Here is a 17,436-nt window from a genome sequence, read left to right as displayed (position 1 = left end):
ACTGACTCTCTGACAGTGCAGCGCTCCCTCAGTACTGACCCTCTGACAGTGCCGCACTCCCTCAGTACTGACCCTCTGACAGTGCAGCACTCCCTCAGTACTGACCCTCTGACAGTGCGGCACTCCCTCAGTACTGACCCTCTAACAGTGAAGCACTCCCTCAGTACTGACCCTCTAACAGTGCAGCACTCCCTCAGTACTGACCCTCTGACAGTGCAGCAGTCCCTCAGTACTGACCCTCTGACAGTGCGGCACTCCCTCAGTACTGACCCTCTGACAGTGCAGCACTCCCTCAGTACTGACCCTCTGACAGTGCGGCACTCCCTCAGTACTGAACCTCTGACAGTGCAGCACTCCCTCAGTACTGACCCTCAGACAGTGCAGCACTCCCTCAGTACTGACCCTCTGACAGTGCAGCACTCCCTCAGTCCTGACCCTCTGACAGTGCAGCACTCCCTCAGTACTGACCCTCTGACAGTGCAGCACACCCTCAGTACTGACTCTCTGACAGTGCAGCACTCCCTCAGTACTGCCCCTCTGACAGTGCAGCACTCCCTCAGTACTGACCCTCTGACAGTGCGGCACTCCCTTAGTACTGGCACTGTGACAGTGCAGCACTCCTTCAGTACTGACCCTCTGACAGTGCGGCACTCCCTCAGTACTGACCCTCTGACAGTGCAGCACTCCCTCAGTACTGACCCTCTGACAGTGCAGCACTCCCTCAGTACTGACTCTCCAACAGTGCAGCACTCCCTCAGTACTGACCATCCGACAGTGCAGCACTCCCTCAGTACTGACCCTCCGACAGTGCAGCACTCCCTCAGTACTGACCCTCCGACAGTGCAGTACTCCCTCAGTACTGACTCTCCGACAGTGCAGCACTCCCTCAGTACTGCCGCTCTGACAGTGCAGCACTCCCTCAGTACTGACTCTCCAACAGTGCAGCACTCCCTCAGTACTGCCCCTCTGACAGTGCAGCACTCCCTCAGTACTGACCCTCTGACAGTGCAGCACTCCCTCAGTACTGACTCTCTGACAGTGCAGCGCTCCCCCAGTACTGCCCCTCTGACAGTGCAGCACTCCCTCAGTACTGACTCTCTGACAGTGCAGCGCTCCCTCAGTACTGACCCTCTGACAGTGCAGCACTCCCTCAGTACTGACCCTCTGACAGTGCAGTACTCCCTCAGTACTGACCCTCTGACAGTGCCGCACTCCCTCAGTACTGACCCTCTGACAGTGCAGCACTCCCTCAGTACTGACCCTCTGACAGTGCGGCACTCCCTCAGTACTGACCCTCTAACAGTGCAGCACTCCCTCGGTACTGACCCTCTGACAGTGCAGTACTCTCTCAGTACTGACCCTCTGGCAGTCCAGCAATCCCTTAGTACTAACTCTCTGACAATGCAGCACTCCCTCAGTACTGACCCTCTGACAGTGCAGCACTCCCTCAGTACTGACCCTCTAACAGTGCAGCACTCCCTCAGTACTGACCCTCTAACAGTGCAGCACTCCCTCAGTACTGACCGTCTGACAGTGCAGGACTCCCTCAGTACTGAACCTCCGACAGTGCAGCACTCCCTCAGTACTGAGTCTCCGACAGTGCAGCACTCCCTCAGTACTGCCCCTCTGACAGTGCAGCACTCCCTCAGTACTGACCCTCTGACAGTGCAGCACTCCCTCAGTACTGACCCTCTGACAGTGCAGCACTCCCTCAGTACTGACCCTCTGACAGTGCAGCACTCCCTCAGTACTGACCCTCTGACAGTGCAGCACTCCCTCAGTCCTGACCCTCTGACAGTGCAGCACTCCCTCAGTCCTGACCCTCTGACAGTGCAGCACTCCCTCAGTACTGACCCTCCGACAGTGCAGCACTCCCTCAGTACTGACCCTCTGACAGTGCAGCACTCCCTCAGTGCTGACCCTCTGACAGTGCAGCACTCCCTCAGTACTGACCCTCTGACAGTGCAGCACTCCCTCAGTACTGACCCTCAGACAGTGCAGCACTCCCTCAGTACTGACCCTCTGACAGTGCAGCACTCCCTCAGTCCTGACCCTCTGACAGTGCAGCACTCCCTCAGTACTGACCCTCTGACAGTGCAGCACACTCTCAGTACTGACTCTCCAACAGTGCAGCACTCCCTCAGTACTGACCCTCCGACAGTGCAGCACTCCCTCAGTACTGACCCTCCAACAGTGCAGTACTCCCTCAGTACTGACTCTCCGACAGTGCAGCACTCCCTCAGTACTGCCCCTCTGACAGTGCAGCACTCCCTCAGTCCTGACTCTCCAACAGTGCAGCACTCCCTCAGTACTGCCCCTCTGACAGTGCAGCGCTCCCTCAGTACTGCCCCTCTGACAGTGCACCACTCCCTCAGTACTGACTCTCTGACAGTGCAGCACTCCCTCAGTACTGACTCTCTGACAGTGCAGCACTCCCTCAGTACTGACCCTCTGGCAGTGCAGCAATCCCTTAGTACTGACCCTCCGACAGTGCAGCACTCCCTTAGTACTTCTCTCCGACAGTGCAGCACTCCCTCAGTACTGCCCCTCTGACAGTGCAGCACTCCCTCAGTACTGACTCTCCAACCGTGCAGCACTCCCTCAGTACCGCCCCTCTGACAGTGCAGCGCTCCTCAGTACTTCCCCTCTGACAGTGCAGCACTCCCTCAGTACTTACTCTCTGACAGTGCAGCACTCACTCAGTACTGACCCTCTGACAGTGCAGCACTCCCTTAGTACTGACCCTCTAACTGTGCAGAACTCCCTCAGTACTGACCCTCTAACAGTGCAGCACTCCCTCAGTACTGACCCTCTGACAGTGCAGCACTCCCTCAGTACTGACCCTCCGACAGTGCAGCACTCCCTCAGTACTGACTCTCCGACAGTGCAGTACTCCCTGAGTACTGCCCCTCTAACAGTGCAGCACTCCCTCAGTCCTGACCCTCTGACAGTGCAGCACTCCCTCAGTACTGACCCTCTGACAGTGCAGCACTCCCTCAGTACTAACCTTCTGACAGTGCAGCACTCCCTCAGTACTGATCCTCTGACAGTGCAGCACTCCCTCAGTACTGACCCTCTGACAGTGCAGCACTCCCTCAGTACTGACCCTCTGACAGTGCAGCACTCCCTCAGTACTGACCCTCTGACAGTGCAGCACTCCCTCAGTACTGACCCTCTGACAGTGCAGCACTCCCTCAGTACTGACCCTCTGACAGTGCAGCACTCCCTCAGTACTGACCCTCTGACAGTGCGGCACTCCCTCAGTACTGACCCTCCGACAGTGCGGCACTCCCTCAGTACTGACCCTCCGACAGTGCGGCACTCCCTCAGTACTGACCCTCCGACAGTGCGGCACTCCCTCAGTACTGACCCTCTGACAGTGCGGCACTCCCTCAGTACTGACCCTCTGACAGTGCGGCACTCCCTCAGTACTGACCCTCTGACAGTGCGGCACTCCCTCAGTACTGACCCTCTGACAGTGCAGCACTCCCTCAGTACTGACCCTCTGACAGTGCAGCACTCCCTCAGTACTGACCCTCTGACAGTGCAGCACTCCCTCAGTACTGACCCTCCGACAGTGCAGCACTCCCTCAGTACTGACCCTCCGACAGTGCAGCACTCCCTCAGTACTGACTCTCTGACAGTGCAGCACTCCCTCAGTACTGACCCTCTGACAGTGCAGCACTCCCTCAGTACTGACCCTCTGACAGTGCAGCACTCCCTCAGTACTGACTCTCTGACAGTGCAGCACTCCCTCAGTACTGACCCTCTGACAGTGCAGCACTCCCTCAGTACTGACCCTCTGACAGTGCAGCACTCCCTCAGTACCGACCCTCTGACAGTGCCACACTCCCTCAGTCTTGACTGGGTGTGTCAGGCTGTATTTTTTTCTCAAGTTTCTGGACTGGGACTTGAATCCATGACCCTATGTCTAGGAGACGAGCATTAAAACGCATTGAGCTTCGGCTGTCCCGCAGTTTGAGGGCTGCCTTTGTTGCAATGGACTGGTGCTAAGTGAAAGGCTTTTTGGCTGACGAGACTGGGGTATAAAACACTCTGAGAAACCACGAATTCTCGGGAGTGCGAGTGTAAATAGGAGGAAAAACCAGAACTGACCGGGATCTGAGCCGTTCTAGGTTTAATACCGGGTCTTGTGATGTGCTATATGTCTGAGCCACCTTTCACAGGGCCCCTGAACGTAACCATCCATTGACTACTCTGTAGCTTAGCAACAGAATAAAGAGTGCGACCACCATGTGATGGGGGATGGGAGCTGGGCTCAGGAGGGAACATGTTCTAGAAGCTAATTATCAGTAATAACAATACATAATCTTGGTGGTCTTCCCTTGTTAAATAAGCTTCCAAAATTGTATCCGGATGTCTAATTGTAATATGATGGTTTACGAGTTCCAGTTGGGACAGGACTGCACTTAACTCCTTCCAGGCATATCCTGAATCTTAATTAAAATCTCTGCTCACTCGAATCTACCTCACTTCATTCCAACAGGGACATTGTCCTCAACCAGTTGTCAGCTTCCTTACCCTCCCTCCCCGCTGCTGTTGGTTTGCCCGGTGTTAGCTGTGGCCCAGTGGGTAGTACCTGCCCCTGAGCCAGGAGATTTTTGGATTTGAGTCCCACCCACTCCAGAGACTTGAGCCCCTAATCCAGGCTGACATTTCCAGTGCGGTACTGAGGGAGAGCTGCACTGCCCGGGAGAGCTGTCTTTCAGATGGCATATTAAGCCATTTGCTCTCTCAGGGGGATGTCAGAGGTCTCACTGTACTCTTTCGAAGAAGAACAGGGGAATTCTCCCTGGTGTCCTGGCCGATATTTACCCCTCAAACAACATCTTTGAGTTGGAAGCTCGATGAGAATGAGTTGCTTTTCCTTCTCTGCTGATTTTTTTTTGTTGGTGTGCGCCTGGCTTTCTTTATTGTCTTTTTCTTTTCTCTCTCTCCTTGCCTTTTGTCTTTCTTCATTCACTCCCTTTCCCCCTCCCTGTTCTGCCACCCCGTACACTGTGGTCTCCGAACTTTCTCCATCTTATTCCACCCTGCGCGCAGTCCCCGCCGATTCCCCCTCTAAGGCCGTGCAGCCGTGAAGAGTTAAGCCTGAGATGGAAAAACACAGCTCATTGTTGAAATGTTGAACTTTTGCGAGTTGCCAGCTGTTGGCAGTTGTACAGCCTGGAGTCGGCTTCGAAATCAAATAGCCCTCAAGTCATGAGCGCTGATGTCACATCCTGCTGTTGGACAGCGAGCATTCAGGAGTGGGGGAGCTTAATTTAGCTTCTCTCTCTCTCTCTCTCTGTTAAATGAAAGACATTCTCGAGCATGATTGCTGAAGACTGGGCCAAACAAAAAGTTCCCACGGCTTTTCACTGAGTAATCTCTGCATCTCCAGTTTCAAACTGTGACTAAAAAAGGACAAGGGGTCCCTGTTTTACTTTATAAGGCAGGTCTTCACCTGAAATATAAAATCATTTCAGACTGAGAACGATTAAACGGGACAATGTTCTCATGCTGGCCAGACACTTGGTATTTTTAGCGAGGGATTTGGGGGGGAAACATTCTAATTGTGTTTAAACAGAAATGCAGAGATTTCTGAAATTCCATTGATTTTTTATAGAAAATGGAGCTCTAAATTTGCAAAGTTCAGAAATATAACAGTGCGGTCAGCTCATTCCCAAACCAGGCCTCCTGAGCACTTATTATCAATTCTGTCGTATGAGGCATTGGCATCACTGGCGCATTTATTACCCATCACTCATGGTGGTGATGAGCTGCCTTCTTGAACCAGTCCATGTGGTGGAGGTACACCTGCCTGTTAGGAAGGGAGTTCCAGGAATTTGATCCCACGACAAGGCTGCTTTGTCCCGGATGGTGTCAAGCTTCTTGAGTGTTGAGGGATCAAGCTTGGGTAGAGGAAGCAATTCGAGGTGTAGAGGCAAGAGAGGAGAGCAAAATAGTAATATGAGAAACGAGGGTCAGAGAATGGCAGGAAGAGACAGAGAGAAAAAACCTAAGAGTACATCAACAATCAAGACTAGATGTTATAAAGGTAACAAAAAGACAAAACTGAAGACTCTCTATCTGAATGCACGTAGCATTCATAACAAAGTAAATGAATTGATGGCCCACATTGAGGTAAATAAATATGACCTGATAGCAATTACGGAGATGTGGCTGCAGGACGACAAAGATTGGGTCCTTAATATTGAGGGGTACGTGACATTCAAGAAGAATAGGAAGCTGGGTAAAGGTGGAGGGGTAGCACTGTTAATCAAAGAGGGCATTGGTGCAATAGTTAGAGATGACCTTGGCTTAGGAGGTCAGGATGTAGATTTGGGTGGAGATGAGGAATAGGAGGGGGAGAAAAGTTATTAGTGGGAGTGGTCTACAGGCCCTCTAACAGTAGCCACAGTGTAGGACAAAGTATTCAAGAGAAAATATTGTGTTCTTGTGATAAAGGGACAGCAATAATTAAGGGTGATTTTAATCAACACACAAACTGGAAAAATCAGATTGGCAGTAGCAGCCTGGATGAGGAGTTTATAGAATGCTTTTGAGATAGTTCCTTAGAGCAGCACGTTCTGGAACCAACCAGAGAGCAGGTTATATTAGACTTGTTTTGTATAATGTGACAGGATTAATTAATGACCTCAGAGTGAAGGCACCCCTAGGTAGCAGCAACCACAGTATGAATGAATTTTACATCCAGTTTGATAGGGAGAAGAGTGGGTCTAAGATTAGTATCTTAAACTTAAATAAAGGCAACTATGGGGATGAAAGCTGAGCTAGCTGAAGTGAACCGGGAAACTAGGCTAGAGGATAGATTAATAGAGAAGCAGTGGCAGACATTTAAGGGGACATTTTAGAGTGTCCAGTATATACCTACTGTAAAGAAAAATTCTAAGGGGAGGACCCATCATCTGTGGTTAACTAAAGAAGTTAAGGAAAGCATCAAACTTAAGGAAAAAGCATACAACTCCGCAAAGGTGAGTGGCAGGACAGATGATTAGTCAGAATATAAAGAATAGCAGAGAATGACTAAAAGGTTCATCAGGAGATAGAAATTAGAGTATGAGAGGAAGCTAGCTAGAAATGTAAAAATGGATAGCAAGAGTTTCTACAGGTATTTAAAAAGGAAAAGAGTAAGTAAAGTGAGTGTTGGTCCTCTAGAGAGTGTCAGTGGGGAGTTAATAGTAGATAATAAGGAAATGGTGGAAGAAATGAACAAATATTTTGCTTCTGTGTTCACTATCGAGGATACAAAAAACATTCCAGTAATAGCAGCAAATCGGGAGATGAAAGGGAGAGAGGAACTTGGTGAAATTGAAATCACTGGGGAAATGGTACTGAGCAAATTGATGGACCTGTGGCTGGCAAGTCTCCGGGTCCCGATGGACTACATCCTGGGGTCTTAAAAGAGGTGGCTGATGAGGTAGTCGATGCGGTGGTGTTAATTTTCCAAAATTCACTAGATTCTGGAAAGGTTCCATCAGACTGGAAAGTAACAAATATAACCCCTCTATTCAAGAAGGAGGGAGGCAGAAAACAGGAAACTATAGACCAGTTAGCTTGATGTATGTCGTGGGGAAGTTATTAGAATCGATCACTTAGGAGGTTATAACTGGGCACATAGAGCCCAAGGCAATTGGGAAGAGTCAGCTTGGTTTTGTGAAAGGAAAATCATGTTTAGCCAATTTATTGGAGTCTTTTGAAGGAGTAACATGCGCAGTGGATAAAGGGGAACCTGTAAACGTACTGTACTTGGATTTCCAGAAGGCATTTGATAAGGTGCCATATCAAAGATTGTTACAGAAAATAAAAATTCTTAGTGTAGGGGGTAACACATTAGCCTCGATAGAAGATTGACTGGCTGGCAGAAAGCAGAGAGTATGCATAAATGGGTCTTTGTCTGATTGGCAGGATGTGACAAGTGGAGTCCCACAGGGGTCTGTACTGGGGCCTCAACTTCTTACGATTTACATCAATGATTTAGATGAGGGGAGTGAAGACATGGTAGCTAAATTTGCAGGTGACAAATATAGGTAGGAAAGTATGTTGTGAAGAGGACATGAGGTTGCAGATGGATAGGTTGAGTGAGAGGGCTAAGATCTAGCAAATGGAGTTTAATGTGGGAAAATGTGAAGTTGTTCACTTTGGCAGGAAGAACAAAAAAGCAGAATATTACTTAAATAGAGAACGGCTGCATAATTCTGATGTGCAGAGGGATCTAGGTGTTCTAGTGCATGAGTCACAAAAGGTTAGTTTGCAGGTACAGCAAGTAATTAAGAAGGCTAATGGGAATGCTATCCTTTATTACAAGAGGGATTGAACATAAAAGTAAGGATGTTATGCTTCAAATATTCAGGGCATTGGTGAGACCGCACCTCAAATACTGTGAGCAGTTTAGGTCTCCTTATTTAAGGAAGGATGTAAATGCATTGGAGGCGGTTCAGAGGAGGTTTATTAGATTGATACCTGGAATGAGTGGGTTGTCTTATGAGGAAAGGTTGGACAGACTGGGCTTGTTTACACTGGAGTTTAGAAGAGTGAGGGGTGATTTGATTGATCCTGAATGGTATTAACAAGGTGGATGTGGAAAGGATGTTTCCTCTTGTGGGTGAGTCCAGAACTAGGGGGCACTGTTTTAAAATAAGGGGTCGCCCTTTTAGAATATTTTTCTCTCAGAGGGATGTGCGATTTTGGAACTCTCTGCCTCAGAAGGTGGTGGAGGCGGGGTCACTGAATATTTTTAAGGCGGAGGTAGATAGATTCTTGTTAGGCAAGGGAATCAAAGGTTATCGGGGTAGATGGGAATGTGGAATTCGAAACACAAGAAGATCAGCCATGATTGTATTGAATGGTGGAGCAGGCTCGAGGGGCCGAATGGTCTATTCTTGCTCCTATTTCATATGTTCTTATGCACTCCATCCAGGCAAGTGGAGAGTATTCCATCACATCCTGACTGGTGCTTTGTAGATGTTGGACAGGCTTTGAAGGAGTCAGGAGGTGAGAATTCCCAGCCTCTGACCTGCTCTTGGAGCCACGGTATTTATATGGCTAGTCCAGTTCAGTTTCTGGTCAATGGTAACGCACAGGATGTTGATAGTGGGGGATTCAGCGATAGTGATGCCATTGAACGTCAAGGGGCAATGGTTAGGTTCTGTCTCGTTGCAGATTTGTTTCAATCTGCTGAATTCAGTGGGGAATTTTTCACCTGTCAGAATGTCCCATTAGTTTGTGAACTTTATAATCAGGAGGGGAGGTGGGGACCTTTTTTTAACCTTGTGTTCCACACCTGCACCTCCTTGAAGACTCTGATCAGGAGAAGAATGCATTTCGTAGCAGTGTGGGGTACAACTGTGGCTCAGTGGGTAACACACTTGCCTCGGAGTCAGAAGATTGTGAGATCAAATCCCACTCCACAAACCGGAGCACAAAATCTAATCTGATGCTTGCAGTACAAAGGGAATGCTGCTCTGTCACAGGAGTCGTTCCTCAGATGAAACTTGTAGCCAAGGCCCCCATTGGCCCTCTCAGGCAAGCACAAACAATCACATGACCCAAATCTCAAAGAAAAGGAGCTTCTCCACTGTCCTGGTCAATATTTACCCCTCAATCAGCATCACCAAAACTGATTATCTGACCCAGTCACCATGCCGTTGTTTGTGGGATCTTGCTGTGCACCAGCTAGCTGCTGCTTTTCCTACAGTACAACAGTGACTCCACGTCACAGAAGTACTTCATTGGCTGTAAAGCAGTTTGAGAGGCCCTGAGGTTGTGAAAGGTGCTATATAAATACACATTTTTCTTTCCCATGCTAAAAGCATAGGGATACATGGAACAGAAAGTGAGGAGTACCATTGAGTGAGCGTGTGCTCGGAATGTGCTGGAGAAGCCAGACTCTAGCGCCACTTTGCATTAATCTCAGCTGGCGATATGAAGAGAGCCAGAACCGAGGCAGATGAAGAATGTTGAGGCGCTGGAGAAGACTCAGGAGAAAAGATTTACACGGATGATACCAGAACTGAGATGTTATCCAGAAAAAAGAAGGCTGAGGGGTGACCTGATAGAGATCTCTAGAAATATGAAGGGGTTTGATAGGGTAAACATGAAGAAGTCCGGAACCAGGGGTGATCAATATGAGACAGTCACTAATAAATCCAGTGGGGAATTCAGGAGAAACTTCTTTACCCAGAGAGTGGGGAGAATGTGGAACACGCTCCCATAGGGAGTGGTTGAGGTGAATTGTATAGATACGTTTATTGGTGAAGCTGGATAGACACACGAAGGGGAAAGGAACAGAAGGATATAGTAATGGGATGAGATGAAGAGGGGTGGGAGGAGGCTCATGTGGAGCAAAAGGACCAACACAGAGCAGATGGGTGGAATGGCCTGTCTCTGTGGCTGTAAATTTTCCACGCAAAATGGAGATGTGTTGCAGATCATTTGAATGGCAGAACACGCTTGAGGGGCTGAATGGCCTACTTCTGTTCCAATGTTGTCTGCTCCTGATGGTTAGGTAGTAACCAGTTGGGAAGCATGGGCATGTCACCGAGGGCTGATTGTGGGACTGATCTCCATAGTGACACCATCCCAAAGCGTGCTCCCATTCGGCATTAAAATTCACCCTCAGTTGCCCTGGCAACGAGGCCATAAGATGTGATTGTGGAGAATGGCCTGTGTCTGCCAGGCTGACACATCCCTTCTGGACCCTCCCTCCCTCCCCCTTGGTCATGTCAGGCTCTGGAGTGAAATCATTTGCTTGGAATTTTGGTTCCATTTCAGCAGTCTCATTATTCCTTAGCCGCTCCAGATGTTTCAATTGATCCCCTGGGGATGGAGGGGAATAAGCCACGGGGAAATGTAACGTGTTTGTAGATTGTTGGAGCCAATCTGTGGCATGATGGGGACATAAGGGGTTGAGTGAATTATTTATGGTGCAGCAGAGCTTTGAGCCTGAGTGTTCTTCTCAAAGCCCCCTCAGCGTCTCCCCACCCCACTCCACCCCATATCATTAACCCGATGCTGTTTATGCTGCTGGGACTTGGCAGTCTCGTGTCTCCAAACTAATACTCCTCAAGCTTCATGTTTTGATCTGTCTGGGTGTCCATGCTGTATTTTAACGATGTGTGAAAAACTTACTCTTCATGAAATCCACTTTGCGGGAGTCAGTTTGATCCCCTTGTAGTTTGTCTTCATGTTTTAGGTTTCAATCCTCCCTATCTTTGTAAGCTCCTCTAGCCCTATAACCCTTTGAGATCTTTGTGTTCCTTCAGTTCTGGCCCCTTGTGCATCCCCAGTTTCCATCGCTACACCATTGGTGGTCGTGCCTGCAGCTGATGACACCCAAGGGCCTGGAATTCCTTCTTTGCTCTAATCCTCTCCGCCCTCACCCTCTCCGCCCTCACCCTTTCCGCCCCCAACCTCTCCGCCCTCACCCTCTCCGCCCTCACCCTCTCCGCCCTCACCCTCTCCGCCCTCACCCTCTCCATTCTAATCCTCTCCGCCCTCACCCTCTCCGCCCTCACTCTCTCCGCCCTCACCTTCTCCGCCCTCACCCTCTCCGCCCTCACCCTCTCCGCCCTCACCCTCTCCGTCCTCACCCTCTCCGCCCTCTCCCTCTCCGCCCCCACCCTCTCCGCCCTCACCCTCTCCATTCTAATCCTCTCCGCCCTCACCCTCTCCGCCTTCACCCTCACCGCCCTCACCCTCTCCACCCTCACCCTCTCCGCCCTCACCCTCTCCATTCTAATCCTCTCCGCCCTCACCCTCTCCGCCTTCACCCTCACCGCCCTCACCCTCTCCGCCCTCACCCTCTCCGCCCTCACCCTCTCCATTCTAATCCTCTCCGCCCTCTCCCTCTCCGCCCTCTCCCTCTCCGCCCTCACCCTCTCCGCCCTCACCCTCTCCGCCCTCACCCTCTCCGCCCTCACTCTCTCCGCCCTCAACCTCTCCGACTCTTTGTCTCTCTCCTCCTTTAACACGCTCTTTAAAACCTACCTCTTTCACCACACCTTTGGCCCCCTGTCAGCGTATCCCCTTACACATTTCAGTGCCACGATTGTGCCTGTCAATGCTCCTGTGAAACACCTGGGGAAGTTTTCCCACATTGAAGTCACTACGTAAATGCAAATTGTTGTTGCTTGAAGGGAATTGAGAACCAATCAGGGAAAAGGGGTATGAAATAAACGGGAAAGAATGCAGATTTTGGAATTGTGAGGAAATGTCTGCTATTTGCTCAGTGACCGTTTTATTGGTGTTGTGTCATGGGGAAGCTCTGTCGTGTCTGGATAAATGATTGGGTGTCGAATAAGCCCAGCTGCGCAGTGTCATTGTGGAGCAGTTTTTTTCGGGGTGGGGTGGGTGTTTGTTTTTGGCTGTCGGTGGTTTGGCGAGAGTTTAGAGATTTCTGTGTGGGTTGAGCGGGGGGTAAAGAGACTTTAGATATTTTATCATGCCCGAATGAAATTTGACCATATTAGGGTGCACAGAATTTACAGAATTCACACTGAGGCTGCTACATATGGGTAATTCATTCAAAATCAGATTTCATTTGCTCGGAGTCTCGGTGACATGGTAAGGCCAGGAATTGGTTATAAGCCTAATCCATGTGGTGTAGGTACAACCGCTGTGCTGTTAGCAACTCCCTCCCTAACCGCACGGTGGGTGTACCTACACCACATGGGCTGCAGCGGTTCAAGAAGGCGGCTCACCCACCACCTTCTCAAGGGGCAATTAGGGATGGGCAATAAACGCTGGCCCAGCCAGCGAAGCCCGCATCCCGTGGATGAATAAAAAAAACTGTTACTGTAGCACCTGATTCCTCTTTCAACAAAAAATACACTGAGTGTTGTTCATTCAAATCAGTAACTCAGTGGAGTACACTCGGAGGGTTTGGGGGGGTGGGTTCAAATGCCACTCCAGAGGCTTGAATGCAATAGCCAGGCTCACATTCCCAAGGCAGGACCAAGGGAGTGCTGCACTGTCAGAGGTGCCATCGTTTGGATGAGACATTAAACTGAGGCCTCCCCCCACCCCCACAACCTGCCCTCTCAGGTGCCTGTTAAATATCCCAAGGTGCTATTGTGGAGAAGAGCAGGGGAGCTTTCCTGGTGTCTGGACCAATATTTATCCCTCACATCAACTAAAAAAACAGGCGATCTGATTATTATGCTGTTTGTGGGAGCTTGCTGTGTGCAAATTGGTTGCCCTGTTCCCTACGTGGCTACACTGCAGAAGCATTCCCTTGTCTGTGAGGGTCTTGGGGATGTCCTGAGGGGGCGCAAGGTGAGATAGAAATGCAGATTCTTTCTGACCAGCAAATGTTGACAGGGAGCAGCTGAGGGGAGCTGAGACATGAAAGAGTTAAGCGGGGAGAGACATTAATGGGCACCCACCACCCCCCGACCCCCTCACCCCCAGGCCCCACTCTCCTGGAGGATGAGATTATGTGCCTCTTTACAAGGCCCGACTCTCCCCATCTTTTCATTCCTTCAGGCTTATGTCAGAGTGAAAACACGACCATAAACCCATGGGAAAGAGCTCGCTGGTCCAACAGAATCTTAAAGGAATGTGTTAACTGCTCCACGGTGAACTGCTTGCCTGACTGAACTTGGGGCCTAGCGGAGAAATGTCCGCCCCCCTCCTCTAACGAGACAATATTATGTTTAGGAAGCTGCTAATTCTGTCTCGCTCTCTGTTAACAGTCTGGGTGCTCACTTCCAATAGGGCAAGCGAGGGCTCTCCCACAACCTGAGGTCCAATTAACTCATCGGAATGAAAGCTGCAGTTAAACGTGCTGACAAATGTAATCAGAAGGTATTCCTGCTTCTGCAGATAATGGTGATTTATTAATAGTTTTACGTCATCATCACTGTACCCCCGTTGTGTCCGAAGTACTTTGAGACATTTTGTGATAAGATTGAATGGAGTTGTGAGCCAGTCCGATTCCTTGACCAGTGTCTGCGTTTTACGCAGCCGAATCTGGCTGTCTTATTCTGCTGGCTAATTTGACAAGTCTGTCACCAGAATAAGGGAGCCGGGGTTAAGGATATGTTCCCTGTGATCTGGGATCTGCATTAAGGACCATCCTTTTGAAAAGCAGTTTGCCTCCGCAATCCCCCTCCATCCCCAGGCCCATTTCCTTTTGCTTACTGTTGGGCCCAACATTCCCAGTGCAGTGCTGAGGGGGTGCCGCACCGTCACAGGTGCCATTTTCTCAGCTGAGACTTAAACCAAGGCCCCGTCTGGCCTCAGAGGGATGTTAAAGATCCCACGGCGCTGTTTCGAAGGAGGGCGGGGGAGTTCTCTCTGGTGCCCTGGCCAATATTTATCCCTCAAGTGACATTATTGAAACAGATTACCTGCTCATGATCACATTCTTGTTTGTGGGATCTTGCTGTGCTTCACCACGGTGACTACGCTTAATCCTCCTCCAGCTTGAAGGGCTCCCAACAAAAGTTGAGCCCCGGCCTTAGACTCAGGCCCCTCTTAGATAGGACTATCAGAATGGGAAGAGGCCATTCAGCCCCTCAAGCCTGTTCCGCCATTAAATGAGATCGTGGCTGAGTCTCCATCCACCTGGGCTCCATGTCCTTTTACACCTCCATCCAGCAAAAATCTATCCATCCCAGATTTCAATCAGTGATGGGAGCAAAGAGAATGGAGTCCAGGAAAATGTAGACACCTTTCATTTCCCAACGCCCGAGAGATTGTTTGCATTGTTTTTAAATGGCACCCAAAAAATCCCAAGCCTCACATTTCTACAACCCCCTTTCACAGCCTCAGGACGTCCCATAGTCTACTTCCAGCCAACGAAAGCCCTTTTTGAAGTGTAGTTGTAGAAAGCTGGGCAGCCAATTTGCTCACAGTAAGATCCATCTAGTGACAATACGATACTGAGCAGATAATCTGGTTTAGTGATGTTGGCGGAGGAATAAATGCTGGTCAGGATCCAAGAGAGAACTCCCCTGCTCTTTGTCAAAATAGTGCCCGTGGGATCTTTTATGCCCACAGGAGGGCGGGCAGCTGGGATCTCGGTTTAACATCTCACACCTCTGACAGTGTGGCACCCCGTCAGGGCAATATTGGACCTGTTCAAGTAGCCTGAGCCCTGAGGTGAGTTCACTCCGTGTCAGGCAAAGCACGGCTGGGTTAGTTTTCTAGTGCCCAGGTCAAGCTGCGGGGAGGAGAATCAGCCATCAACCACCACAGAGACTGGTACATCTCACTATCAAACAGACCACCGGCGCAAACAGTACTTGATGGGCTGAATGGCCTCCTCCTGCACTGTAACGATTCTGTGATTCCGTGATTCTGAGGGTAAACCCTTGGTGCCAAACCTCAGCCCACACACCTCCAAGGAATTAGCTTATCTGCTCGTGAGGCCTGCTCCCCACTTACCTGGCTGCTGTTGTCACTGATGTTATCAAGTGAAAAGTTCACATTTAATTGGTTCTCCAAAAGCTTCAAATGCCTGGGGTTGAGGCCACAATTCACAGCCAGAAACCTTAGGCACTGCCTCTTAGCCCATTTTATCTGAGAGGGAAACCTCCATTATCAAATTCAAGGAATGCTCCAACCTGGGGGTGGAGCCAGCAATAAAGTTTCAGCATTTACATGAGAGGGAGACTGTGTAACAGAGTGAGAGAGGAATTGGTTTCAAGGACCCTGTATCAACGATAAAAGAAAAAGGCTTGCATTTCTGTAGCGCCTTTCACACCCACAGGACATCCCCAGGTGCTTTACAGCCAATGGAAGTGGAGTCACTACTGTAAGGCAGGAATTCCAGCAGCCAATTTATACACAGGAAACTCCCACAAACAGCAATGTGAGAGTGACTGGAGGGTCTGTTTAGCGATGTTGGTTGAGGGATAAATATTGGCCAGAACACCAAGGAGAACGCCCCCTACACCCCCAACCACCTCTTCGAAATAGTGGCCCTGGGGTCTTTTACCATCACCTGAGAGGGCAGACTTTGTTTAATGTCTGATCCACAAGGTTGTAACTCCGACAGTGTGGCTACACCACTGGGAATTTCACTGGAGTGCCAACCCTGGATTATGGGTTCCAGATGCTGGGGCTTGTCAGAGGCTTGAGGATATTCACACTGAGCAGAATCTCTGGCTGTGAGCTGTGAAGCATCTGATCAATTCTGCACAGTGGGGCCTCGGGTGAGAACGAAGTGGCTATAAACTGGCCATGTGACTCCATATGACAAGGAAGCAACATGTGGCAGATAAGCCTGGCCTAAATGTACTTTTATAACAAGAACGGTTTGTCAGTGACCACAGCGCCTTCAGCTTATATAGCGTCTTTCGTGTAACGTTATGTCCCAGGCTGCTTCACAGAGCCATTATTTTGTTTAAAATCACTGAGACACACATGGAGATATTGGGACAGGTGACCAAAAGCTTGGTCAAAGAGGCCGGTTTTAAGGAGCGTCTTAACGGAGGAGAGCGAGAGAGAGAGTCGGAGAGGTTTAGGGAGGGAATTCCAGAGCTTAGGACTCCGGCAGCTGAGGGCACAGCCGCCAATGGTGGAGCGAGTAAAATCGGGGATGTACAGGAAGCCGGAATTGGAAGGGCGCAGAGAAAAAAAATGTTAAAATAAAACCGTTGGTTAGGCCACAGCTGGAGTAGTGTGTGCAGTTCTGGTCGCCACACTATAAAAAGGATGTGATTGCACTGGACAGAGTGCGGAGGAGATTCACCAGGATGCTGCCTGGGCTGGAGCGTTTCAGCTATGAAGAGAGACTGGATAGGCTGGGGTTGTTTTCCTTACAGCAGGGAAGGCTGTGGGGGGATCTGATAGAGGTTTACAAAACTATGAGGGGCATGGATAGGATAGATAGGAAGAAACTTTTCCCCTAGGTGGAGGTGTCAATAACCAGGGGGCATAGATTTAAGGTAAGGGACAGGAGGTGTAGAGGGGATTTGAGGAAACATTTTTTCACCCAGGGGCTGGGGGGTATCTGGAACTCACTGCCTGAGGGGGTGGTAGAGGTGGGAACCCTCACAACATTTAAGAAACATTTAGATGAACACTTAAAACACCGTAGCGTACAGGGCTATGGGCCAAGTGCTGGAAAATGGGATTAGAGTAGATAGGGACTTGATGGCCAGCACGGACATGATGGGCCGAAGGGGCTCTTCCTGTGCTGTAAACTTTATGACACTACATTGGAGAATTGTAGGGGCTGGAGGAGGGTACAGAGATAGGGAGGATTGTAGGGGCTGGGGGAGGTTACAGAGATAGGGAGGGTTGTAGGGGCTGGAGGAGGGTACAGAGATAGGGAGGATTGTAGGGGCTGGGGGGGATTACAGAGATAGAGAGGGTTGTAGGGGCTGGACGAGGTTACAGAGATAGGGAGGGTTATAGGGGCTGGAGGAGGTTACAGAGATAGGGAGGATTGTAGAGGCTGGA

The sequence above is a fragment of the Cetorhinus maximus genome, chromosome 32, assembly GCF_964194155.1.
Source record: "Cetorhinus maximus chromosome 32, sCetMax3.hap1.1, whole genome shotgun sequence".
NCBI lineage: Eukaryota > Metazoa > Chordata > Chondrichthyes > Lamniformes > Cetorhinidae > Cetorhinus > Cetorhinus maximus.
This window is presented reverse-complemented; position numbering follows the sequence as displayed.